Source organism: Lissotriton vulgaris, chromosome 3_1, assembly GCF_964263255.1.
Source record: "Lissotriton vulgaris chromosome 3_1, aLisVul1.2, whole genome shotgun sequence".
Lineage (NCBI taxonomy): Eukaryota > Metazoa > Chordata > Amphibia > Caudata > Salamandridae > Lissotriton > Lissotriton vulgaris.
Window position 1 is genome coordinate 1,352,489,230 of NC_141689.1, and position 25,571 is coordinate 1,352,514,800.

Here is a 25,571-nt window from a genome sequence, read left to right on the forward strand (position 1 = left end):
CTGCCACTCATGTCTCCACAGTTCCAATTAGCTGATTTGGGCAGCGCCAGCCAGGCAGTTCTTGATTTTATTGACTTTTTGTTCTAGTTTATGATGAATACATTGGATACTCCTTTACAAGACAAAGTGATTAAGGTCCTATCCTTTCCTTATTTCCTTTTAATTGATACCCCACTATACCCTTCATAGGAGCAGTGTGAACTGCTACCAAACTTTAATTCATGTCAATACATTGAGTTGTGTTCGTTCACCCACTGCATGAAAATGATTAGTACTGTATCCTGTCCCATATGTGGAGGATTCTTGATTAAAAATGCCCAAAAAATAAAATTTTAAAAATCAGTGTGGTGCTTTGCCAATGCTTGTTGGTGGTGTTTTTGTATTGTGCAAGGTCGATGACAATGGCAACGATCTCCAAGCTGATTCTATGATACGGTTCTTTTGCGCGTCTATTTCAGAGAGCTGTAGAACCAGCCAGTGTAATCCGTGCTGCTGAGGGCACCCTAGGGAGACTGAAAGGCTGGTGTTATTGACAATGTGTGACGCCTTCTGGAGCGGTGGGGTGTGGCAGTGCTGACATGTGCTACTGTGAGACAGAAGCAGCCAGCCAGCTAATACGTTCGTGTTATCATGGTCATGATCCATGCTTGTTAGTGATTAAAGAACAAGTATGAATTTAATATACTTCTAAACTCTTATCCTGACTTGGATTTGCCCAAGAGCTTCACAAAGGCAATCTCTTTTTGGCAGAAAAGCCAGTGATTGACTCTGCCCCAGCCCTTCCGACCTTATGGCGACAGTGGCCTGCTGAAAAGTTGCCAAATGTACCCATGTGTCTGTCATAAAAAGTGACTGACCCGGTTCCATTTCTGCCAGCCTCTCAAGGGTGTCAGGCTTTTTAAAAAATCTACAATTTACCATTTTCGGTCGGTCCGCTATTGAGCCGACAGGAGTGCGGCGCATGAACGGGCAACACATTTAAAATACATATTTCAGACTCTCGATTTCCTGCTAGAAAGCTGCATTTATTGCCCCAGCTGTACTCGTGTGGTCTTAAGTCCTTATGTATCGCAACTGGTTCTTTTGTAAAGCGCTCTGACACATTCGGGTAATGTTCGCGCTATAGAAAATCGCATTAAATAAAAAAATTAAATTTAAAAAAAGAGCGGCATCAGCCCGCCAGGTAACTAAAGTCTGACTTCTAGCTCTAGTCATCCCATCTCAGAGCCCTGCTTTCATTTTCCATGAAAATCTTGTGATGCTTCGAGCCAGCCTGTGTTAAGTAGGTGCATGCCAACACGGGGACATATCAGATTCTTCGCAGCCTGGCACCAACACCTGGGTGGGGCGCATGAGCTCATTGAAAATCCACTGAACTAGGCAAGCCTGGGAACTGAAGGCAGGGCCTATGGGGGCAGGGACAGGGGTGTAGCTTTGCCACGTGACACCGAGGGTTGGAGATGTTATGGTGGAACCGAGTTCAACGCGCCTAATGCATTATGGGAGTGGTAGTTTTAATTCATGACTCTTACGCATATTTTATTTAAGTAGTACAACAAACATAAACGTTCTGTCTACCGACAGGGCTTATTGTACTAAATGGTCTTGAGGTTCACTGGGTCACCCCATTAGATTGCAATGGTACTGTACATTAAAGTGACACAGTACAAAAGCTTTCCAAAGTGGGAGCGCAGAAGCGGAATCAAGCCACCCCCGTTACCAAGGACTCATCCAGTAATCCTCGCGCTCGGCGCTCGCTATCTTCAATCAATGCCTCTCTATTTGTATCACAGGTATTTACTTCCTCCCACATACAGTGTAATCTGGAGATCACTGTTTGTGGAGGGTGACGCAATCAGGCACTCCCTGCGAGCTAGCCACACCACACCACACGTTATCACGCGATACACATAACCAGTGCTGAACAGCAGGCACAGCCCAGCGGGAATCCACCGGGGGCAGAGAAGGAATTCAATATCACGCCAGAGTAGAAGGGCAAAAAAGCATGTGAAAGACACCTGGCCTTACTAGAGACTGGGCGTTAATTGAGACTGGAATTTACTAGAGACTTGACCAAGCCTAACTAGAGATCTAACCTAAAGAGGAACTTAATCCTACTAGAGACTGGGTAGTAGAAGAGACCGGGCATTAGCAGAGCCTGGGCATTAGTAGAGACTGGTCATTAGTAGAGACCGGGCATTAGCAGAGACTGGGAATTAATAAAGTCTGGGCATTAGTAGAGAACGGGCATTAGTAGAGACCAGGTTATACTAGACACGGACAGCGGGAGGGGGAAAGGGCCCACGGACCGCGGGAGGGGGGATGGGCACACGGACAGCGGGAGGGGGGAGGGGCAAACGGACAGCGGGAGGGGGGACTGGCTCACGGACAGCGGGAGGGGGGACGGGCTCATGGACAGCGGGAGGGGGGGACGGGCACACAGACAGCGGGAGGGGGGGCGGCAACGGGCTCACGGACAGCGGGAGGGGGGGCGGGAACAGGCTCACGGACAGCGGGAGGGGGGACGGGAATGGGATAAAAAGTAGTAAAATATGCGCTTACCTGCTAGCAACTCTTGGAAAGTGAAATCGCACAGCCCACCCCTGCAAAAGCCACTATGAAATGAACAAAACATGGCGTCCCCCCCAAAAAAATAGGAACTGCCCACCACCGCAATGACTCTCTACAAGGGGCAGGATGAGAAAAAATCGCCAGACAGTGAAGTAGTGTGGCTCACTGGTTAGAGGCGGCAGACCCGAGAGCAGAGGACGGCCCGGGACCAGGGTTCGATTCCCGGCGCGGCAGGTTTCTGGACCAGGGTCAGCGGACTCGATAATTCTCTCGCCTCGGTGCCCACTCTGATCAGCGATCACACTCGGCAACTCTGGGCATTAGCTTGCCTCATCTTCACTAACGGCCCCACCAGACCGCCGGGGATGCCTGGTCTCACCCTGGAGATACCCATTAAGGGACCATCTCTCAGGGAAGCCAGGAAGGGTTTCGCAGCGGTCGAAGCGCCTTGGGACCCTACGGGTAAGTAGTGCGCTATATAAATGCCTATACATACATACATACAACGCCCACGAATCGCCTCGGTGAATGACGGACGCCTCTCTCTTCCAATGGCTAGCCTCCATTTATGGAGCTAGCCAATGGAACAGAGAGGCGGAACTAAGGCCATACTGTTCTAACATCAGATTTCGCCTGCGCGAAACGCTGCTATGCAGCTGTTCGCCAGGCGAAACCTAAAAAGAGGCCTGCCTGCTCACATAATTAAAAGTTCCAATCTCCGATCATCATCCATTCTAATGTATAACAAACAAAACATGGAAATAAAAATGGAAAATAAAAATGCCACTGACCCAGCACCAGACATTGCAGGCAGATGATCATCCAGGGGGGGGCAAGTGCCCCCCCTTGCCCCTCCCTGCGGTCGCCCATGCCTTCACGACACAATGAAGGATGTCACTAAGTACATAAAGAGCAGCACTGTAAAGACAAACTGGCAGAAGATGAAGGTACTCATCCTCAGACCCACTCCATCAGCCTCAGACAACTCCTGCTACCTGACTACAGTATGAAGAGTACCAACACCTACCAACCATGTGCACAACATAGGATTCAACCTCAACTGCTCTTTCTCCATGTGTAAGCAAGTCTACACTGTGTCCTTGTACTGCTATAACACCCTCCACATGCTCTGCCACATTTATAAGTGGATCTTAACCAAAAGAAGAAGAACAGTGACATAGGCCCTCATCAGCAGCAGACTACATTGTGGTAAAACACTCTACACATGAATTCTAGCCAAACACCTACAACAACTACAACAAATCCAAAAGACCACTATGTGACTGATCATCAATGTCCCTGGCTGCACCCACATCACCCACCACCTGATACACCTACACTGCCTCAATATCAACAAAAGGATCACCTTCAAGCTCCTCCTCCTCACTTACAAAATACTCTACAACACCAGACTAATGTACTATAACAGCAGTAATCCTAAAGGGCAAATTTTGATCTTAAAAATTTGTCTTTAAAAATATTAGGTAAGAATTTGTTATCTCTTTGGGCAAACGTTGCTTAAAAACTAATTGAGTATCATTACACTGTATCCAACCTTTCAGACATTTTAAATAAACAATGTAATGTCCAGATGTGGTAGAAGGTCCATCATGAAAAATAATAGCAACAGCTTTAAAAGTTCTTCCTGATATTGAACATTGACCAGCTACAAAAGTTTTAATTAAAGTTTTCAATTTTGTTCCATCAGTTCTACAACGTTGCAGCATTAAAATAACATACTGTCCATATCTATGTATAAATAATGTTGATGACATTTCTGATTTACATTGGCTACACTCCATGTTTTGACTTGCTCCTCTAATTAGATTGTTAAAAGACACTGATTCACAGTCAGATAAAGTCAAATATATGAATCTCTCAGTGTCTATGTCAGTGCTACATGTAAACAAACAATTTCGACAGTCATGATGCCATTTATAAGAAAGGCCAAAAAGGTTTTCAACATCTATACCTTCATCTTCCAGTACACCAAGCATAAACATAAAAAATTCCTGGCAATCTTGCTGAATATTCTGTGTAAATTGACTAGAAACAGAACATATGTCCAAAACATTTTGAATATCGGAAACACTTTGTATTTTACTTTTATCACTAGTACATTTCTCATAAACAGAATTCAACAATGAACAGAATCTTTTGTCTCGATTTTCTACAATTTGCTGTTGGAAACTTTGAAGAAAAAAAACAACATTAACAACTACATTAGCATAGCAGTTGGCACCAGAAGTATTTTCAAACCGATAACCAACATTCTCTTCAACACTGTCCTTTGTCTTTTTGCTTGGAGGCGTAATTTCATCTTATTTTTTTCGTTCTCTACAGTTTCAGAACAGATATTCTCAAGTCTTCTTTTTCTACCTACCACACGCTTTTCAATCACTGGATATTGACCTAAATTGGGTGCATATTCTCTTCTTAACCTATTATACTCTTTCACACAGTTTGTATCTGCAGAAACTGTTGTCTCATCAAAATGAATCAAGTACAATCCAGATAAAGTTTTGACTCGAGACAAAGCAACATATGACATACCTTCTTTAAACATGGTACTTCCAATATTTACTAAAGCACAATCTACACTTAAACCTTGAGATTTATGAATGGTCACCGCATATGCCAAACAAACAGGAAACTATTTTCTGCAGACATAAAAATCTTTTACCACCAAAAAACGAGCTGCACAATGACTAACTTGTTGTACTTCAGCAATTTCATCAAATTTGATTTTCAAAAATTCAATGCCAGCTCTGTTTACATAATTAACAAAATCAACAATTTTACCCATTGTTTCATTTACTAAACCTTTTTGCACATTCAAATTACGACGCAAAATTACCCGCCAACTTACACATGCATACAAAATATTTTCTAAACCAGCAGTTTTACTTCTCGATTTCTCTAAAGAATCCAATTTCCTCTTCAAGTTTTCACTCAAAATAATACTGATTCCTTCATGTTCTATTTTATCAATTGCTTCCAATTTTATAATTTCTTTATTTTCCAACTTTAAAATTTCTTCATTGAATATAGAACATTCACGCAGTGTTGGCATTAAGCAGATTACAGATTTGTTTTCTGCAATTCTCATGTATATTTTCTCTGGGACAATATTTGCATTTGGAAACAAATTGGAAAGTAATCGCATCTGTAAAGCTTGTTTGCCATGTTCGGTCAATTTTCCAATTCTTATATCTTGAAGAATAGTTCCATAATCAACATCATTTGCTTGTCGCATATTTGTAGTAAGTTCCTTATACTGAAAATATGACCAAATGTTTACATTGACAATACTCCCCAAAGACTTTCTAGTATCTTCATGTAACAGTGTTTTAAAGACTGGCTGTCCTTTTACAGGAGTAAGTTGTAGAAGATCTCCAAAAACTATGACATGTTTTCCTCCGAATAATACGTCAAACTCTGTTTTAAGAATTTGCTGCATTCTTAAATGCACAAAGGTAAGCATTAAGTTTGAGACCATGCTTACCTTATCAATAATGAGAATCTTCATTTTCTTCAACACTCTTGAAACTTCATAAGAAGCTTCTCCAGATAGCTTGTGGTATTGTAATTTGTTGTCATGCTCTACTGGTCGCATTAATAAACGATGTAAAGTAATTTCTTTACTATTGTGTGCCGCCAACCCAGTTGGAGCAGTGACAACACAAGACAAATGTGAGTCAGTTCTTTTCTGTAGAAAACTTGTGATTACTTTAATTGAAAAACGTTTTTCTGTTCCAGCTTGTCCACTCACATACATACGGATAGGTTCAAATGATGAGCAAGAGTACTCTTTCTTCTCATGAAGATATCCATGGTTATTCTGTTCTCTCACTTGCTCATATATTTCTTTCTGCTCAAGATTTAGTTGTTGTTCCAAGTTTCCTAAGTTTGTTAGATGTTCTTGACCGTGATGCATTACTGTTTTCACCTCCTCCATAGCAGTTGCTGCTTCATTTAGAACAATTGGTTCTCCCAGTGGGTCCTGACTCAATGGACCAGAAGTTTGACTGTCTAGAGAACTGTCTCTAGCAATCTCAGCTGCAATTGTAGCTTCTTGCTCAAATTCGTCATTCAACATTTTGACATAATTAGCAAAAACAGGACATTCTATAGTACCTTTAGTTGCATTGAAGGAATCTTCATAGCTGTCAAAATCTCCAAGTAATTCCAATTCTGAACGCCATGGCTTGAAAAGTTGCGAAAGAGCTAAATAGTAAAATGCCCTTTTGTCAGGTGTTTCGCAACTCAGTTTACGGTGATTAATCAAATGTCTTTTTCTTTGTTTCACCAGACATCCTTCAGAACCAATAATGGCATATATACCATTATTAATGCTTTCGGTAATATTCTGTTTAAAAATATAGTTTTGCAGCACTTCATAGAGACAAATGTTCTCAAGATGATGACTTCTATTTGGATAATATGTATCCAACATATTTGTTTTCACAATATCAGTACTTTCTGGCTCTTTTTCAGCTAAATATTCAATTTCTTGAACAGATTTAAGAACTCGGTTTCGTGTTGCAGCAAGACCTAGATTCACCCAAATGATTCTTCTAGATTTGGAGTATAGACTTGCAAATGATAAGCGATCTGAGCATTCATACGCTCCAATTTCTCGATGAGATAACATCTTCAAACTGTAACTGTATAATTTCTTACTTAGACTCTTCTCATGGGAACAGTCCTTTGGGTGTTTATGAGAGAATTCTAGCGCTCATGGGACAGTTCACTCTTTTTTTAAAAATTTATTTTTATTGCAGAATTAGAAACAAGACCTCAGAATAGGCCAACCAATACACATATGGCATCACAAAAAATATAAACGGCTTAGAAATCGTACACAGCCATTCAGCCCACATCCCGGAGGCTGGACGGCGCGCCAAGTCTTTTGTTTTCAAGAAGATGCCACAGTGTATACCTCTCCTAGGCGTTTGGTCAAATTCACCATTCAGTATCCGCTTTTACCCCCCTAAAATCCCACCCCCCATGCACCGTCAAACAGACACAGATGTCCCGCAGGGGCAACGTCAGTAGTAAACACCCGCTATAATGCAGTTCTGCCGATGTCTCTCTAGAGACCTCCTCCCGGGTCCCCCTATTATCACTTCCGGGGGGCCTGCCTGTGTTACTCGGGAGCCCCCCTCACCATAATCTAGCCCTATGTCCCATCTGCCGGTACCCTCCTAAACTGTGTCGCAGTGCCTAACTACCCCTCTTAAATCACGCCCCCTCCACCCCCCCAACTGCTGCTGATGCGGGCGCATGTAATCCGTACCAACACTGGAGCACGACACTCATCGGGAGTTGCTTTCGGTCAATTAAGCCACATGGAGCCCTGTTCATTCAGTGCGCCTCATCTTCATCCTCCATCATGTAGTCACGCAATGCCTGGACTATCATTTCCCAGGCTATCGCCATTTCTAAGCTTCTCTCATTGTCAGTTCTAGTAGCTTGTCGCATTCTGAGAACACTTTCACATCCTGACCACTTCAACAGCTCATTCATCCACCTCCTCACTGACGGGCCATCTTTAGATTTCCAGTGCCAAGTAATCTCTCTCTGAGCCAACATGAGTCCCAGGTCAATACATTTACTCGTTATTTTCATCCTCTTTGCGTGAGGGAACCAAAGCAGTAGACAAGCCGCCATGTCAAAGTCCACTTCCCTATCCGTGACCGCATTCAGGAGTTCCCCCACTTCAGGCCAGTATGTCCCTAGCCTCGGACAGCCCCACAACAGGTGATCTAGGTCAACCTCGGGCGCCAAGCATCTCGGGCACATTGCGTCATGCACCCGAAAGTACCGCTTGATCCTCTCCGGAGTCAGGTAGGCCCTATGTATGATGAAAAAATGTACCTGCTGGAATCGTGCGTTCCTTGTACCCTTCCATGTCCGTCTCAGGACATGGCTCCAGACAGTGTCCGGTATGGGCTTGCCTATGCTATCCTCCCATCATGTCTTCAGTGCCAGCAGAGGTACCAGTCCCTCATTCAACATTCTGGTGTGGAGGCAAGTAACCGCTTTAACAGTGCCCGCAGCCTTCACCACGTATTGGCATGCCATGGTCGCTTCCGGCTCGGCCAGCCCTCCCTTCCAGTGCCTCTGTATCGCGGCAACCACTGCTGCGTGCAGTAGAAAATTCCCGTCTGGCAGGCCAAACTGCTCCTACAATGTCTGATAGGGGACCAATACCCCATCTATATACAAATCCCCCACCATCTGCAAGCCCAACTCCTCCCATTCTAACAACGGGGACCAATCGCCCCCATGCGGCAGCGCGGTCAGCATCCCCAGTGGTATCTCCGGTGCATACTAGCCGGGCTCTTTTCGCTCTCTTCAGACTCCTGTGCCAACATAATTTAAGTGTCCTTTCCTCCACCGTGAGGTCCCTCATATCCAGTTTCTGTTGCATGACTATGTATGACAAGACATGCCTCTGGATACCAGTCCCATGTTCGTGTTCAGTACCCCTGAATTCTCTAGCAATATGTTGCGTTAATATCTGCAGTTGTGCCGCCAGGTAGTATAATTCAAAATCGGGGACTGCCATTCCCCCTTCGAACTTAGGCCTAGTCAGGGTACCCAACGCCACCCTACGTCGCCCGTGACCCCAAAGGAAGCCAGTTACCAACATCTTCAGTTCTTTAAAGACCAGCTGTGGGATCCATATCGGCAGCATCCGGAAATAATAAAGCAGCCGCGGAAGTGCCACCATCTTCAATAACGCAACCCGTCCCAACACTGATAGAGGGAGGGAGGCCCAAAAAGCCATACAACCCTTCAGCGCGCAAACGCAACGTCCTACGTTGCCTTCCAATAGGTCCGTGGCCTCATGGTAGATGCGCACACCCAAGTAGGTGAAGCAGGAGGGCTCCCACACCACCTCCCTCGCAAGGGGGGGACAGGGTGTACTCGCCCGCAATGGGAACACACAGGTTTTAGTCCAGTTCACCCGAAGGCCTGACAGCTGCCCGAATCTAGCCAGCATATCCACTGCTCCCTCTAGGGATCGTCCGGTGTCCGCCAGGTATAATAGCAGATCATCAGCATATAATGATATATAATGCGACTCTACCCCTTGCGCGATCCCTTTGTATACTGCACGTGACCTTGCCTGTGCTGCCAGTGGCTCCATCGCCAATGCGAACAACAAGGGGGACAGTGAGCAGCCCTGCCTCGTCCCCCTACGTACAGGGTAAGCCGAATATATAATTGGCCCCAGCCGCACCCTTGCTGTCGCCGACGAGTAGAGAACCTTTGTGCACCTCCTAAATCCTTCTCCTACTCCGAATTTCACCACACCTCATCTAAGTACCCCCATTCGAGGCTGTCGAAAGCCTTTTCGACATCAACTGCTAACACCACAGGGTCATGAGCCGAGGCCCTGGCACTATCTAAAATCCGGACCAGTCGGCGTATATTCATTGAAGTATTCCTAGTTGGAATGAATCCCGATTGGTCCCTATGCACTAGTGTGGTCATGTGCGGTAGTAACCTGGTGGCCAGGATGCGACTCAAGATCTTATAATCCACCGTCAGCATAGACAAGGGTCGGTAAGACGTCACATCCAACGCTTCTCTGCCTGGTTTCAACAGTGGTATCACTAGCGCCTCCCTCATTGACTCAGGCAAGCATCCCAACTGCCCTGCCTCCGAGTACACCACCACCAGTTTGGGTGCTAAGATGTCAATAAATTTGGCATGGAATTCAATTGGTAATCCATCCACCCCTGGAGTTTTATTTCTGGCCATCTGTTTAATAGCTAACCTAATCTCCGCCAATGTTATGGGTCCTCCTAGGTCTTTCGCATCCTCGCCATCCAGTACCGGCAGTGGGATCAAGTCCAAGTATTCACCTATCTCAGAGACCTCTGCCTCTAGTTGGCATACGTATAATCCCGTGTAATAAGATTGAAAGCGCGCCAGAACTGCTGATTGCGAGTAGACTATGTCCCCCTTCTCCGTTCTTATACTCATGACCGGGCACCCTCTAGGCTCCGGGTCGGCGAGCTTGGCAAGGAGTGTACCCACTTTATTCCGTTCCGCGTGCACCTTAATGGTGTACAACTTATAATCATAGCACCACAGCCGTTCAGTCGCAGTCGCCACCACCTCCTTAGCCTCTAGCAATCGCTCGTGTAGGTCCGGTCGCTCAGGCCTTCGCAGTTCCAATCCCCTTAATACCTCTTCCGCTTTCGCCAGGTCATTCAAGACTGCCGTCCTCGCATTCGAGAATCTGCCCATGCACACGCCTCTCACCACCACTTTCATCGCATCCCATTCTACTGATCTCGTTGTGGCTGAGCTCTCATTCACCTCAAAATAGTGTTCAATGCCCTGTCGGACCGTGTCACTAAACACCAGATCTTCTAGTGTATCAGGCCGCAGCCGCCATGTTGGGACCGCCGACCTCGCCTGCTGCCACTGCACTGACACCAATAAGGGATTATGATCCGAAATGGTCCTGGTCAGATACTCCGTATGAGTTACCACAGCAGCCAAGGGGCCACTACACATCACCGAGTCTAGTCTAACATGCAATGCGTGTATTGTTGAAAAATAGGAATAGTCCCTAACCTCAGGGTGCTGCTCCCTCCATACATACCAGTCCCCACCTCTCCTGCCAATCCTTCCTGTGAGCTGCCAGCCTGCGCACTGGGGAGTCGGCCAATGGCGGATGCGATCTATCCAGTATCACATCAGTGATCAAGTTAAAGTCACCCCATAATATGACAGGGCCTGCCAGAAAACAGGCCAGCGAGCTTGTTAAACTATCAAAAAAGCGGGCCTGATCAGCATTGGGGGCATATACACTACACAGGGCCACCTCTCTACCGTAAAGTCGTCCCTCCACTGCCACATATCTACCCTCAGGGTCTACCCGCTGGTTCGTGACCTGTAATGGTGTCCCCACCCTTATCAATATTAGCACCCCTCTGGCAAATGCTGAGTATGTGGTGCCAAACACCTGACCCCGCCACCTCATCAGGATTCAAGCAAGCCGGGCCGAAGAGGCTGAAATGCCAGAAACCGGTCCCCGGTAGCTTGTTTCCTTCCCAGTGTAAGAATTGGCTTTTGTAGTTTGGTTTGCCCTGTTCCCATCATGCACTGGGACAGGAACAGACTAATTTGCATACAGCCAGGTTCTGAAACTGGGATGGTGCAGTGAGCTAAAAAACGGTGTTGGATCTAGCCCTGATCTCTTGACTGGGTGAGAGTATTCTGTTTAATTCAGAGACTCTGTCCCTCACCACCCCTTGTTGTAAATACCTCTTCTGTAGGGCATCGCATTCCTTCTTGGTCAAATGAGTTTCCTGTAGCATTGCTATCTGGACGCCACGCCTCACCAAATGGGCATGCACCTTATGGCGTCTCACCATCGTTCGAAGTCCACGGACATTGCATGTAATGCATTTTAAATTAGGTAACGTCCCCATAATAGTCGTTTCTGCTCAGTATCAGTAACAAACAGTTGTTCCCCACATCGCAGCAGTTGTACCCCCCCATCAAAACACCCCGTAAAAGTCCCCAAACCCCTCTCCCCAGGACAGGACCTAATAACCCAGCTTCAGCCCCGTTCCAAACCGTCAACACAGCACACATTACACTAATCTGTGGTCGTCACCACAGAAGGCCTTAAGGGCCACAAGAGGGTGAGTGAGCGCCGATCCAGGGCAGGCAGAGCTCCCACCCCGCGCCCTCGATCCCATGCTGCTTTCACAGCTCCATACCTGATAAACCACCAAATATCTGGAGAGTCTGCCCCACTAGGGACCTCGGGATCGCCCAGTTCTCTGAAACGTCACTCATTAAATAGTCCGACCGAAGTCTGCGGGGTGACCGCCGGTCCCTTCGCGCTCCCTGTTTCCGATTCGTCTCCTCCAGATTTCTCTCCCTCCTCCTCCGAGTCCGACCCCCACCGATGTCCTCTCTTGCTGCGACCCCGTGAGGATCGCCGTCGCTGCCAGTGCTCCTTTCCTGTCTGCCGCCATCTGAACCTCCCGCATGGCTCTTTTGAGTTTATTCCGTTTGCGAATGCGCTGCGATATCCTTATCTGGACCGGTTTTTGCCTTTCGCTCCCGCTTTTGTTTGTGCGATCCGTTCCAGCACGGTACGATTCAAGCCACGACCACACCTCATCCGGGGTCTGGAAGAAGTGGGTCTTGTCGTCGAGGATCACCCTTAGCTTGGCCGGGAAGAGCAAGGAGTATTGAATCCCCTCTTCCCTCAGTTCTTTTTTCACGGATAAGAAGGACGCTCTGCTTTTCTGAACTTCCTGTGTGTAATCCGGAAAGACCGTAAATTTGTTACTGTCCACTTGGAAGGGGCCCTGAGAACGTGCTCTCTGGATCAGCAGATCGCGGTCCTTGTAGTGCAATAGTTTTACCACCATCGGCCGAGGTGGTCGGCCCTGCAGAGGCGGGCGGGCCGGAACCCTGTGCGCTCTCTCCAGGGAGAAGAAGGGAGACAGACCCTCCGGCGCCACAACCGTTTTAAACCAGTTCTCCATATAGGTCACAGCGTCACCCCCTTCAATTTTTTCCGGAAGGCCCACCACCCTCACGTTATTCTTCCGGTTGCGACTTTCAGCATCCTCCGCCCGTCGCTCCACAGTCGCCAGGCGGCCAAGGATATCCGTCAGTTTGTGTTACGCGGTCACCACCGCCGGTTTCAGCTCCCGAAGCAGTTGTTCATTCTCTTTTACTCTGTCCGAGAGCTTGGCATGGTCCGCCTTCAGGAGACCCAGCCCTGTTGCGACCTGCGCTATGTCTTGGTGCAGCGATTCCTTTGTTGCGGTTATTGCCTCTAGGATGTTGCCGAGAAGCTGGTTCAGCCTCTGTTCTTGTGTCGATGCATCCGGTGGTGCATGGGTTCCGCCATCTTGGACCAAGGCGGTCGCGTCGTCTCGACCTTGTGGCACACTCAAGACACCACCGGTAGCCGCCATCTCGATCGTGTCAGGTGCTGCCCCAGGGCCACCTCCAAGGGCCACGTCAGTTCCCAGGTCCCCTGGTACAGGTGCTCCGCCCACTGACGCCTCTCAGCAGGGACCAGTTTTTGTTAGTACAAGGGCTCAGTACCCGCAATCAAAGGATCGTTGATGCCCTCACCTCCTTTCCCATGCACCCTCAGGGCACACTCTACCCATGGGCTTCCACATATGATCTATGGCTGTTCACTGTGTGGGTCCACCATATCTCCACCTCAGCCCCAGGGAGCGTCCAAACCAGCCACAGTGAACCAGCAACGTAATTCCAAAAGGGCAGGCGGGCGTCTTCCAGAACCGGCTGCGCTGGCCGCCCACGGGCGTTGCGCCGTGTGAGGCTTATATTGCGGTCCTAAGCCCCGCTCTGAGTTCGTTCCACCACCATGCTGTGAGCTGTTCAGTTGGGTGGGATTCACAGCCTATAATGGCTCCCCGCAGCCCCCACTGGTGTGCCGGGCAAGTCCACGACCGGTCCTAGATTCCCCCGGTGGCCACAGCACTCCTCGGCGCTCAGAGTCCGGAAACGTTTACGCTCCGGGTCCGCTCCTGCAGCTGTGTGGGAGCCCGTTGCCGGCGTGCAATGCCCCTCGTGCAGGCGGCCAAATCTGCCTCCCCGCTTGGCCCCCTCCAAAGAGTCTCAGCCGGTCCCTCGGAGAATCCAGCAGCCGCTGACTGCAGGCGTCACCTCCCATTAGCAGTCCGCTATTCACTCGCCCACCATGTCGGGGAGCGGGGGGGGATGGGTGCTGCACTCACCGATCACTGGGGCGGCGATGTCTTCGCACTTCTCCGGTGCAGCGCCGAAGATACCCTCTGTCGAGCTCCCGCTCCACTTGCTTTATGAGGCAGTCGCTGGAACTCCGGCTCAGTTCGGGCGCTCTCCGTCCCGTGGGCAGTCCGTCAGTTCTCCCGTGCCGCCATTTTCCTTTGTTCTCTGCCCGGCTCCTCCGAACTCCGGGATCGGACCTCCGTGCTGTCTCCGAGGTCCCTTTGGCTCCCAGACTCTCCCCTCTGCTCAAGCAACACCTCGTGCGGTAAACCGCACCTCCGGGAGCACCAACGGCAGGAATTTCAGGATCAACATCTGGACCAGGCGCGGAGCTGCACGCTCACACAGCCATCCCGGTTGGCGCCAAACCACGCCCCCATGGGACAGTTCACTCTTAAGTAAGTATAAAACCTCCTTAATCTCTTGGGTGCTTGTAAAACAAATTTGGAAAAGAGAACACCCTACTTCTCACTCTGCAATCCTAGGATTGACCACAAATTGAAACCAGTAATTGTAGCACACCTCTTATCAGACAATAACAATCATATCACAGAAAATATAGAACATTCAATTGGGCTCTTATAGATTTCTTTGTCGTCTTTTATTCTTTCAAACTCCAATCCCCTTTAGCCAAGCCAACGCGTTTCACCGAGGTTAACATAAACCAAACGGCTTCATCAGGGCTGGAAAACGATACAAAAAGCGCTTTTACAAGAACATTCCTGTGTATCGTGCTACAATTTCATATACAAAGAGCCCCTTTGTGATCTACACACCTGTGCTTCCCAATCCAATTGTTATTCAGTGAGTCATGCATGCAATTGTATGGTAATGATGACTTGTGACATATACTTTTCTCCCCAACTCCATTATTTCATTATTAAAAACACACATTTTAATTTTTTAATACTCATGCATGATGTTCTATACTTCATTGACCATAAAAATTCAATCATTAGACACATCAAGTGTTGGTGACCTCCAAATACGAATTCTAACTGAGACAGCTGTGTTCTTTAGATTCTATTCCCCCAGTGCACAATCATAAATAAAAAATGTTTTTCTACATTATACATGCAGTTACCTCAGTCTTTCTGTTTCGGCACCTAATATAAAGGAAGTTTCTATTGAGGAATACCAATTACCTTTTGACAAGCAATGCAAGGCTAGATACATAGCGCATTTCATCATCAGTTGCAATATTAATCGTGTCTGATCCTACCTTTATGTTAAGATTCGCTTTATTATCCTTCCAACAAAGCCCGGTTTTGGAAATTCTTTTCAATCACTTTACACAACTTCAGCGTTTTTTTTCCTCCTTTCCGCTACAACAAAGAAACGAACATACCAACTCAAGTCCTCCATTGCCAGACATGCAAAGTTCTGTACTCATTTTCCACTCCTTGTTAACCATATAAAGCCAAACCATGGCTCCTCTTACCTCCTGACTTCTATACAATCGGGCAGTGATTTATGGATCTCCAGTTTTCTACTCTTTTCGTGATTATTGCCAGCCTCCTTATCTTGTTCTATAAATACAGAATTCACCTTCAGATTCCGTCCTATGTGTTACAAGCATTATTATAAACTATTACTCAATTCTTTTCACTTACCCGTATTCCCAAGTATCTCTAGTTTAGGAATGCCACGCTGCTGCCCGCTTGCTATGTTGGGTCTTCCCCTTTAAGATTAAAGCATATGCTGTAGTCACCGCCTCGCGGTAATCTCTGATTCCTGCAGCGCCCCCGTTAAGTCCGCTTACCTCCCAATCCGCTTCTCGAAGCCCGAGTGCAGGCGTCCCGGTTCTACTTCTCCCAGTCAGTTTTAAAGCAACTTCCTATTGCACGCGAACATTGAGAACAGACTACTTCCTACTCTATGCGCCCGCTATCTTGAAATGGGTCGATATCGTCGCAAATGTATCCCTAATGGTTTTTGTTTCACCATAGCTGCCTACTGTATGATGTCTTTTAATAGGTATTGCCATATTATAGATTCCCTCAACGTTTTGCACACTAATCAACCCCAAACTTCCTATTTCTTGGTTGGTATGTTTGTAACCGAGTGTAAATAAAGTTTTGTTGACATTCTTGTCAACCCACGTTCCCTACACCCGCTTTATTTTATTTTTTTAATATTTTTTTTAATTAATTATAACAAGCAAGGCAAGAAAAACAATATACAGAGCGCTTTGTTCAAATGAGGCCAGATAAACAGTACATCAAATAATAAGTCATCATTATAAGGAAGGGAGGAGGACAGGGGTGAAGCAGTAAGCAGACAATAATGCAAACATTGAATGTGGGGTCAGGGGGAGAGTGGGCTATCGATGTTATCCACTGCAGGTGGTGTACATATGTCTCCACGATACCTATTCCACAGCCCCCAAACTCTATGCCATTTTCGGGGGCGGCCCCGGGCCAGATACATCGTTATTTCCCTAAACATGCACCAGTCCATGTTTTCCTTCCATACTTCAACCGTAGGCAGCCTTTGGGACCCCCACAGTTGTGCAATATCACGCTTAGCAATCATGGCCCCCAGGGTCGCCCACTGGGTCTGGGCTACATTGTAATCCATAGGCTCCCAGACATTTAATAAGCAGCGCCAGGCCTCCGGTAAGAGAGCAATACCCGTAACTTCTTTCATTACATCATACACCCCGTTCCAATAAGCCGCCACTTCAGGACATTCCCAAATAATTTGAGGAAATGTCCCCGCCAGTCCGCATCCCCGCTTACACAAACCCTCCTCGGAAAAGCCCATACGAAACCAGACGGGGACCCGTGATGTACACCCTATGAAGAATCTTAAGCTGGACCAGCCGAAGTCTCGCTGGAATCGCAACCTCCTTGGGAGAGGAGATCGCCGATTGCCAGTCCTCGTCATCCAATTCGAGGCCGTCACGGACCCAGAGATCACAAAAGGGCAACAGGAGATCCGACCTATCATTGATCAGCTTTTTATAGACAAGGGAAATAGTACTGTCTGGAACGTTACCATCTAGCAATCTGTCTTCAAGCGGGGACGACTCAGGGACCGCCTCCACCATCGAAAAGACTTAAATCAATGCATGGCGAACCTGGACATAGCGGAAATACTCCGAGTTCCCCAATTCAAACTCCGTCTTTAAAGTATGAAACAATTTCACTTGTCCCTTAACCCAGAGGTCTCCCACCTTGCTAATACCAATGAGGTCCCACTTATCGAACCCTTTTGTCTTCCACAGTTTACCAAGTCTATCAGAGTCGAAAAGTGGGGTCGCTAAAGTCAAGCGGTCCTTCCATCCCATCGAATTAGTTGCATCTTGCCATACACGAACTGCCGTCTTAGTAGGCCCGACAATGACTTGACCACCGATTTCGAGTACAGTGCCCTATAGTAGTTACCCCCAGGCAGCAGCCATCTATCCATAGTGAAAGCAGGGTTCAATTTGGGACCATACATACCATGATTAATGGCCCCCAACTGAGACGCCCAGTAATATCGCTTGATGACCGGGAGGGCAATACCCCCGTTGTACCACAGGAGTGTTAGTTTGGCCAGCGCAATGCGAGGTCTACCATCCCATTTCAGTTTCCTCTGAAGACCCTCAACTTTCCGAAAATAACTAGCGGGGACTATATCAAGAGTGTTTTGGAGGGCATAAAGGAAATGAGGCAGAGACATCATCTTAAAGAGGGCCACGCGACCCAACGGCGAGAGCGGAAGTCTACGCCAACCCGCGACGTCCTGCCGCAATCTGGTTAAAGGTGGGAGAAGATTCAGCTCATGCCGAGCCACAGGGTCCATAGAGACCCAGACACCGAGATATTTAAATCCCGTCTGTGTCACCTGTATGGGGCAGTTACGCGGAAGGAGGGGGACGTCACCAGAAAGAACTTGCAAATAGAATTTTGCCCAATTGATAATTAAACCCGAGTTTCTACCAAAGAAGGCCAGGACATCGCAGAAAACCATCAACGACTTCATGGGCGAGGTCAGATACAGCAAAATGTCGTCTGCGTAGAGCGAAATGCGATCTTCATACTCAGAGGACCACCGAATACCCCTCATTGAGGGCTCCCAGCGGATCCAGGCAGCGAGGGGCTCGAGGGCCAGGGCGAACAGGAGCGGTGACAGGGGACACCCCTGACGAGTACCGTACCCGAGACCAAACGGAACGAGACTCGACCATTTACTACAATTTGCGCAAGGGGTTCTTCGTAAAGAAGTCGGACCCAGCCGATAAAACCGGGACCAAAACCAAATGTAGCTAACGCAACCCACAGATAAAGCCATTCAATAGTATCAAAAGCCATCGTGGCATCCAAGGACTCCAAAGTGGTCGGCTCGCGTAGCGTCGCAGCCCTCGCGAGAACTCCGTGCAGACGCCTGAGATTCCGTGTAGTGTTACAATGGGGAATAAAACCGGAGTGATCCGGATGGATCAGTTCGCTAATAACAGTAATCAATTGATTGGCCAGTACCTTTGCGAGAATCCTAGGCTCGGCGTTCAAAAGAGATATAGGTCAGTACGACCCACACTTGTCCCTCTGTTTCCCCTCCATATGTATAACAACAATCGTCGCAAGTCGCTGATCCCGGGGGAGAGAACCATGTTCACGAGACTCTAAAAACATATCTCTCAAACAGGGAGCTATCTTGTTGGGCCGCAACTTGTATAGCTCTATCGGCAGTCCGTTAGGACCCATGGCTTTACCAGACCGCAAGGAGCGGATCGCAAGGGCTACCTCTTCCGGAAAGTTATTGCGCTGTCCATTTGCTCTCTATCTGCATCTGAAAGACTCGGCAGAGCAATGTCCCATAGCAACAAATGAGAGTCCTCCTCCGGCCTATCCGACAGGGGGGAGTACACCGTCCGAAAATGATCAGCGAAGCACTCAACAATCTCCACAGGGTCCGAGACCCGCATACCACTCGCCATCTCAATCTCAGGCACAACACGACTAGCTCTGTCCCTCTTGTCCAACCATGCTATCAATTTACCTGCTTTATCCCCCACATCATATAGACGACCCTGTTGCTCTCGACTCATGGCCTTAGCTGCATCCGTAACCAGCGCCCTGTATTCCAACTGTTTTAATCGCAACGTATGTGTCTTTGCGCGGGTGACCTCCTGTTCCAGATCTAACTCCAGGTCTGCTATTTCAGTCTCAACCTTCACTACCGCCTCATCTCTCCGTTTCTTAACGCCCGCAATCAGAGACAGGGCTTGGTGCCTGAGAACTGTTTTAAAGGCCTCCCAAAGTGACACTGCGGACGAAACAGAGCCCTCATTCTCTGAAAAATATTGATCAAGGGACTTAATCAAATCGTGACGAGTTTTAGGGTTGCAGAGATACCAAGGGTTGATCGGGGCCACCCGCCCCTCGGTCCCCGTAGATGATTCAATCCGAAGCCACAAAGGAGAATGATCAGAAATTCCCCGAGCCATATGTTTAACCTCAGCGACAAAAGGCGCCTGTACAGCAGGCACCAAGACGTAATCGACCCTCGAGAGGCTACCATGGGCACCGGAATGGAATGTGTATTGCTGCTGAGAGGTGTGCAACAGTCTCCAGCAATCTACAAAGCCTAAAGTATCAATGAAGTCATGAAGCCAATTCTGCGCCCCCTTGAGGTCTCTAGTAAGCATGGGTGGATAATCCGTTCCGCTCGCGGATTTTGCGGATTTTCGGTAAATTCGCAATCCGCGAGATTCGCGGATTTCTCGCAAAATCCGCAAATTCGCACGCAGCGGATTTTTTTTTCTTGATGATACAATTTTGCGGCGTGCGGCGTTCACTTACCGTCATTCAGCGTTTGCCGAGTTGTTTTTCTCGATATTTTTGTGAGTGCTGCGCCATTTTGTATCTTGCTGCGGGATCCCGCAGGAGTTTGGCGACGCATCGCGAGAGTTCGCAATTGCGAACATGTAGGTGCGGCTGGCAGCAACAATCTCGCACTCGCGAAATTACAAAATTTGCAATTCTGCACAAGAAATCCACTAGCAAGCAGCATAGACCTTCTGAAATTTTTGATTTTTATCAGAATAACTCCTCAGGTTGACATTTGCCTGCACTTTTTGGGATTTGAGGCCTTTTGACTCTCTTTGGATCACTTTTGGATTAGAAATCAACTTTCATAAGTAAGTTTGTTTGGGGCATTACAGTTGCTGTTCTGCAGAAAGCACTCAGCAGGTGCAAAAGTTCACTCATCATTAGTAACCATTCCCTGTAGTACTTCCTGAGGGCCCCCTCCAGAGTTCAGTTGGCTATGTTTGTTTGGGGCATTACAGTTGCTGTTCTGCAGAAAAACGAATTTTCAAAAATGAAAGCACTCAACAGGTGCAAAAGTTCAAACTCATCATTAGTAATAGTAACCATTCCCTGTAGTGCTTCCTGACTGAGGCCCCTCCAGAGTTCAGTTGCTAGTTGCAACAATTGTATGACCCTGTTCTGACCCTCACAGCAGGCTCATAGAATAGCTACAAGTAGGCCACAAAGGTCCTGGAAAAAAAAGTTGCACTGCAACAGAAAGCAAATTACAGATAAGGAAGCAGGTGCCAGACTGGAATTTTAAAACAGTGACACATTAATAAACCAACCCCAAATTAATTCATGTCAGTTGAAGCAGGGCAGGTGTGCTTGCTTTTCCCCCCCATAATCTACAGTGATGATGAACCAGAGGGTGGCATTGATGCACCAGAGGGTGGCATGGGTGAAACAGAGGGTGGCAGTGGTTAAACAGAGGGTGCTGGGAACCTGTGATGATGAACCAGACGTAGAAACAACATAGTCGCGACCGTTGCGAGCCGACAAGTAAGTTCGCAATTGCGAACTGGTACCAAACCCTCGCGAAATGGCAGAAACCCTTGCGAACACAAAAAAAAATCTGTAAATTCACGAGAATTCGCGGATTTTGCAGATTGCGAGTTCGCAAATACGCAAATTCGCGAACGCCAGATTCGCAAAATTGGCCCATGCTTAGTGGGTGTCTATCAGAAATACCAGATACAACCGCATTAAAATCACCACCCAGTAGTAATGATCCCTCGGGGAGAGCAAGGATAACCCGTCCCAAGTCTGCAAAGGTAGTTGACTGTAGGCCGGGAGGGACATATACGGAGACCAGGGAAAGGGTCCTGCCCTCCCATCGACCAGTAAGAACGACATAGCGCCCTCAATCATCGAGGACTGTTGCGTCAACTTCCAACGGGAGTGAGTTCTTAATAAGAATACCCACCCCCCCGGGAGCCTGGGGAGAGCCCTGCATGGGCAACCAAGCGATACCCCTTCATATGCATAGCATAGCATGTATTTCCTATCCTGAGGTAGGACCACATCTGGGGAGTGACGTTTTAATAGCTGCAGCACTACCCCATGCTTTATCCTATCCCACAACCCATTCACATTCCAGCTCATAAGCCTTAACCCCCTACCCCCATCCCATACGAGGAAGAAGATCCAACCCCAAGAAGAATCTAGCACTTCAATCAGAAAGTCTTGCAATACTGTGCCTTGCAGAAAAAGAAACTGGAAAACTAACAATTCCCCCCACCAACAGCCCGTTACAAACCCCCCCACCCTGCACCCCTGCATAAGACTAGAAAGCCACCCCAACTTGCAGTGTGCCTGTTGCCCCCACATCTAAACTAAGCTACAGAAAGTCAAGCAGAGGAGGAAAACAACCCACCGATAGCCCAGCAACCCCCCCAAATGTCTCACAGAGTCATACTACACAATTAATGCACCACATTTCGAAGCCTTCGAAAGACCCCAGGAACCAGACAATAATAGCGCTTATTCCTGGTCCATCGATCCGCCCTCTTCACCACCGGTCTGCCCGTCCTGTGGAAGATGGGTCGGTAGAGTATCAAGCCAGTCGGCCACCTCTTCCGGTCTGTCGAAAAAATAGGTCAAGTCAAGTCAAGTCAAGTCATAAAATTTGTATAGCGCACTACATACCCAGAGGGTTTCAAGGCGCTTAGGAAGGGGAGGAGGATTATTTGTCAAATATCCACGTTTTAAGCTGTTTTCTGAACGCTAGGTGGTTCTGGGTGAGACGAAGGTAAGCGGGGAGTGAGTTCCATGTTTTAGCAGCCAGGTAAGAAAAGGATCTGCCTCCCATGGTGGTCTTGTTAATGCGAGGTACAGTGGCGAGGGCTTGGTTGGAAGAGCGTAGTTGGCGGGAGGGGGTGTAGAAGGACAGTCGAGAGTTGAGGCAATCTGGTCCGATGTCGTAAAGTGATTTGTGTGCGTGGGTGAGCAGTCGGAAAGTGATCCTCTTATTGACGGGTAGCCAGTGGAGGTCTTTAAGGTGACCAGAGATGTGTTCGTTGCGAGGGATGTCTAAAATGAGCCTGGCTGAGGCGTTTTGGATTCGTTGGAGTTTCTTCTGGAGTTTAGCGGTGGTACCTGCGTAGAGGGTGTTTCCGTAGTCCAGTCGGCTCGTGACCAGAGCGTGGGTGACTGTTTTCCTTGTTTCGGAGGGGATCCAGCGAAATGTTTTTCTGAGCATGCGAAGAATGTTGAAGCAGGAAGAGGATACGGCGTTGACTTGTTTGTTCATTGAGAGTGAAGAATCCAGGATGACGCCAAGGTTCCGTGCGTGGTCTGTCGGGATGGGTGCTTTTCCGAGGGCTTCCGGCCACCAGGAGTCGTCCCAAGCAGAGGGGGATGTGCCTAGGATGAGGACTTCTGTTTTGTCTGAGTTCAGTTTCAGACGGCTTTGTTTCATCCATTCAGCGACTTCTTTCATTCCTTCGTGCAGGTTAGTTTTGGCGGTGCTGGGGTCATTGGTGAGAGAGAGGATCAGTTGAGTGTCGTCCGCGTAAGAGATGATGTTGAGGTTGTGTTGGCGTGCGATGGCCGCGAGGGGGCTCATGTATACGTTGAAGAGGGTGGGACTGAGTGAGGATCCTTGAGGTACGCCGCAGATGACTTCAGAGGCCTCGGACTTGAATGGAGGAAGGCGGACTCTCTGGGTTCTTCCGGTGAGGAACGAGGTGATCCATTCAAGTGCTTTTCCTTGGATTCCGATGTTATTGAGGCGTTGTAGGAGGGTGTTGTGGCAGACTGTGTCGAAGGCTGCAGAGAGGTCGAGGAGGATGAGGGCGACTGTGTCTCCATTGTCCAGTAGAGTTCGAATGTCATCTGTTGCTGCGATGAGGGCGGTCTCAGTGCTGTGTTTTGCACGGAAGCCAGATTGTGAGGGGTCGAGGGATTTGTTGGCTTCGAGGAAGGCGGCGAGCTGGTTGTTGACGGCTTTCTCGATGACTTTGGCCGGGAATGGAAGAAGCGAGATTGGGCGGTAGTTTTTGAGTTCGTTGGGGTCCGCTGTTGGTTTTTTCAGAAGGGCGGTGAGTTCAGCGTGTTTCCAGTCTTCTGGGAAGGTAGCGGAGTTGAAGGAACAGTTGATGACGTCTCGGAGGTGCGGTGCTATGACGGAGTCTGCTTTGTTGAAGATGTGGTGAGGGCATGGGTCTGTGGGGGATCCTGAGTGGATGGAGTTCATCAGGCGGATGGTGTCCTCAGTGGAGATTGGGTTCCAGTCGTTAAGGGTGTTCATGGGGGGAAGATGGACAGCAGATGGTAGGGTGGGTTGGTTTCCGGGTTGGTTGTCAAAGCTGTTGTGGATGTCTGCGATCTTGTTGTGGAAAAAAGAAGCTAGGGAGTCGCATAGGGTTTGAGAGGGGGTGATGTCGTTGGAGTTGGCCGAGGGATTGGAAAATTCTTTGACGATGTTGAAAAGTTCCTTGCTGTTGTGAGCGTTATTGTCGAGTCGATCCTTGAATGCTGCTTTCTTGGCTTTTCGCAACTTGGCCGGGAAAAGCATGGCGTACTTGAGGCCCATCTTACGGAGTCTCTTTTTTTACCCCAAGAAAACCAAGTCTCTGTTTCTGAACAGCTTGGGTAAAGTCTGGATAAAAACTGATGGTAGAGTTCTCAAACTTTATGGGACAGCCCGCCCGCAAGGCCTGCAGGATAGCGTCTCTATCACGGAAGTTAAAAATCTGTGCTATCATAGGCCGCGGTGGGGCACCCGTCTTGGGTTTACCACCCGGAACCCTGTGAGCCCGTTCCACGGTGAAAAAATTACTCAGTCCCTTGGGTGCAAGGTGAATAATAATGAGGTTCTCCACGAAGAGATCAGATGCCGGATCTTCCGCCGTCTCCGGAACCCCGATGATACGGACATTGTTCCACCTAGCCCTTCCTTCAAAATCCTCCAGACGACGCGCAAGGAGGTCATTGGAGGCCCTCAAATTGCGAACCTCTGTCTGTATCTCAACAACGTCGTCCGTCAGACCGGAAGTATTTATGTCCAACGATTTAACCTTTTCGTTGGTTTTCGTTAGGTCCGTGCAGATCAGATTCACATCAATCGCCGTGTCGAGTTTGTGGGCGAGAGTCTCCATTTGTTTCCAGAGGGACGATCTGATCCCATTGATGGCGGCCATGAAGTCATGTAGGGTAGGCTCTGCCGCTGAAGTCAGTGGATCTCTCGTTCCCTCCAGCGACCTACCCGGTCCACTGGGCGATACCTTAGCCTGGGCATAGCGGTCCATGATGTTAGTTTGGGTATAGCCACCCCGCCGAGTGGTCTTAGACCTCTGTTTGTCCCCCTCCGGTTTCCCCGCCATTGTGGAAAATAGTAGGTATGGTCCCAAACTGGGGTAGGGAGATAAAGCGCAATCTAAGAGGCTGAGTGGTAGGCTATGCCCGGCAGCGATCAACGTCGGTCAACTTGAAACAGTCAGACAGAGTAGAAAGATGGAGGTCTCAATGGTCCCTCGAGCGGAAGTGCAGAATCAGCCCGAAAACACGGCTCAAGCATCTCTCCAAGGCAGGTCCATCCGTGAAATAAACACACTCGAGTGCCAAGCCAGACCGTCTCCTTCGGCGAGAGGGAGGCACTCCCAGTATCGGGTCTCTCCAGTAGGCAAAAGCGAAAGTGAAAGTGGGCTGGACCGGTCGTCTCTGCCACCTCAGGCCGATGTTGTTCAATTACATCTCGGGCACCATGCCAACTCCACAGCCGGGCATCATGGAGGCGCAGGCCGCAATCTTCCAATCGTCACAACTCCGGTTCCCGGGGTCCGATCTGGATTCTGGTTGCATTTTTTGCCTCCCCAGTGGTTTGTCTTCACGGAGACATATATAAAAGTCAGGATAGTCTGCAGGATATATGCGGGAGGTTACGAGGGTCTCGGGAGCCCAGTGCTCACGCAGCCA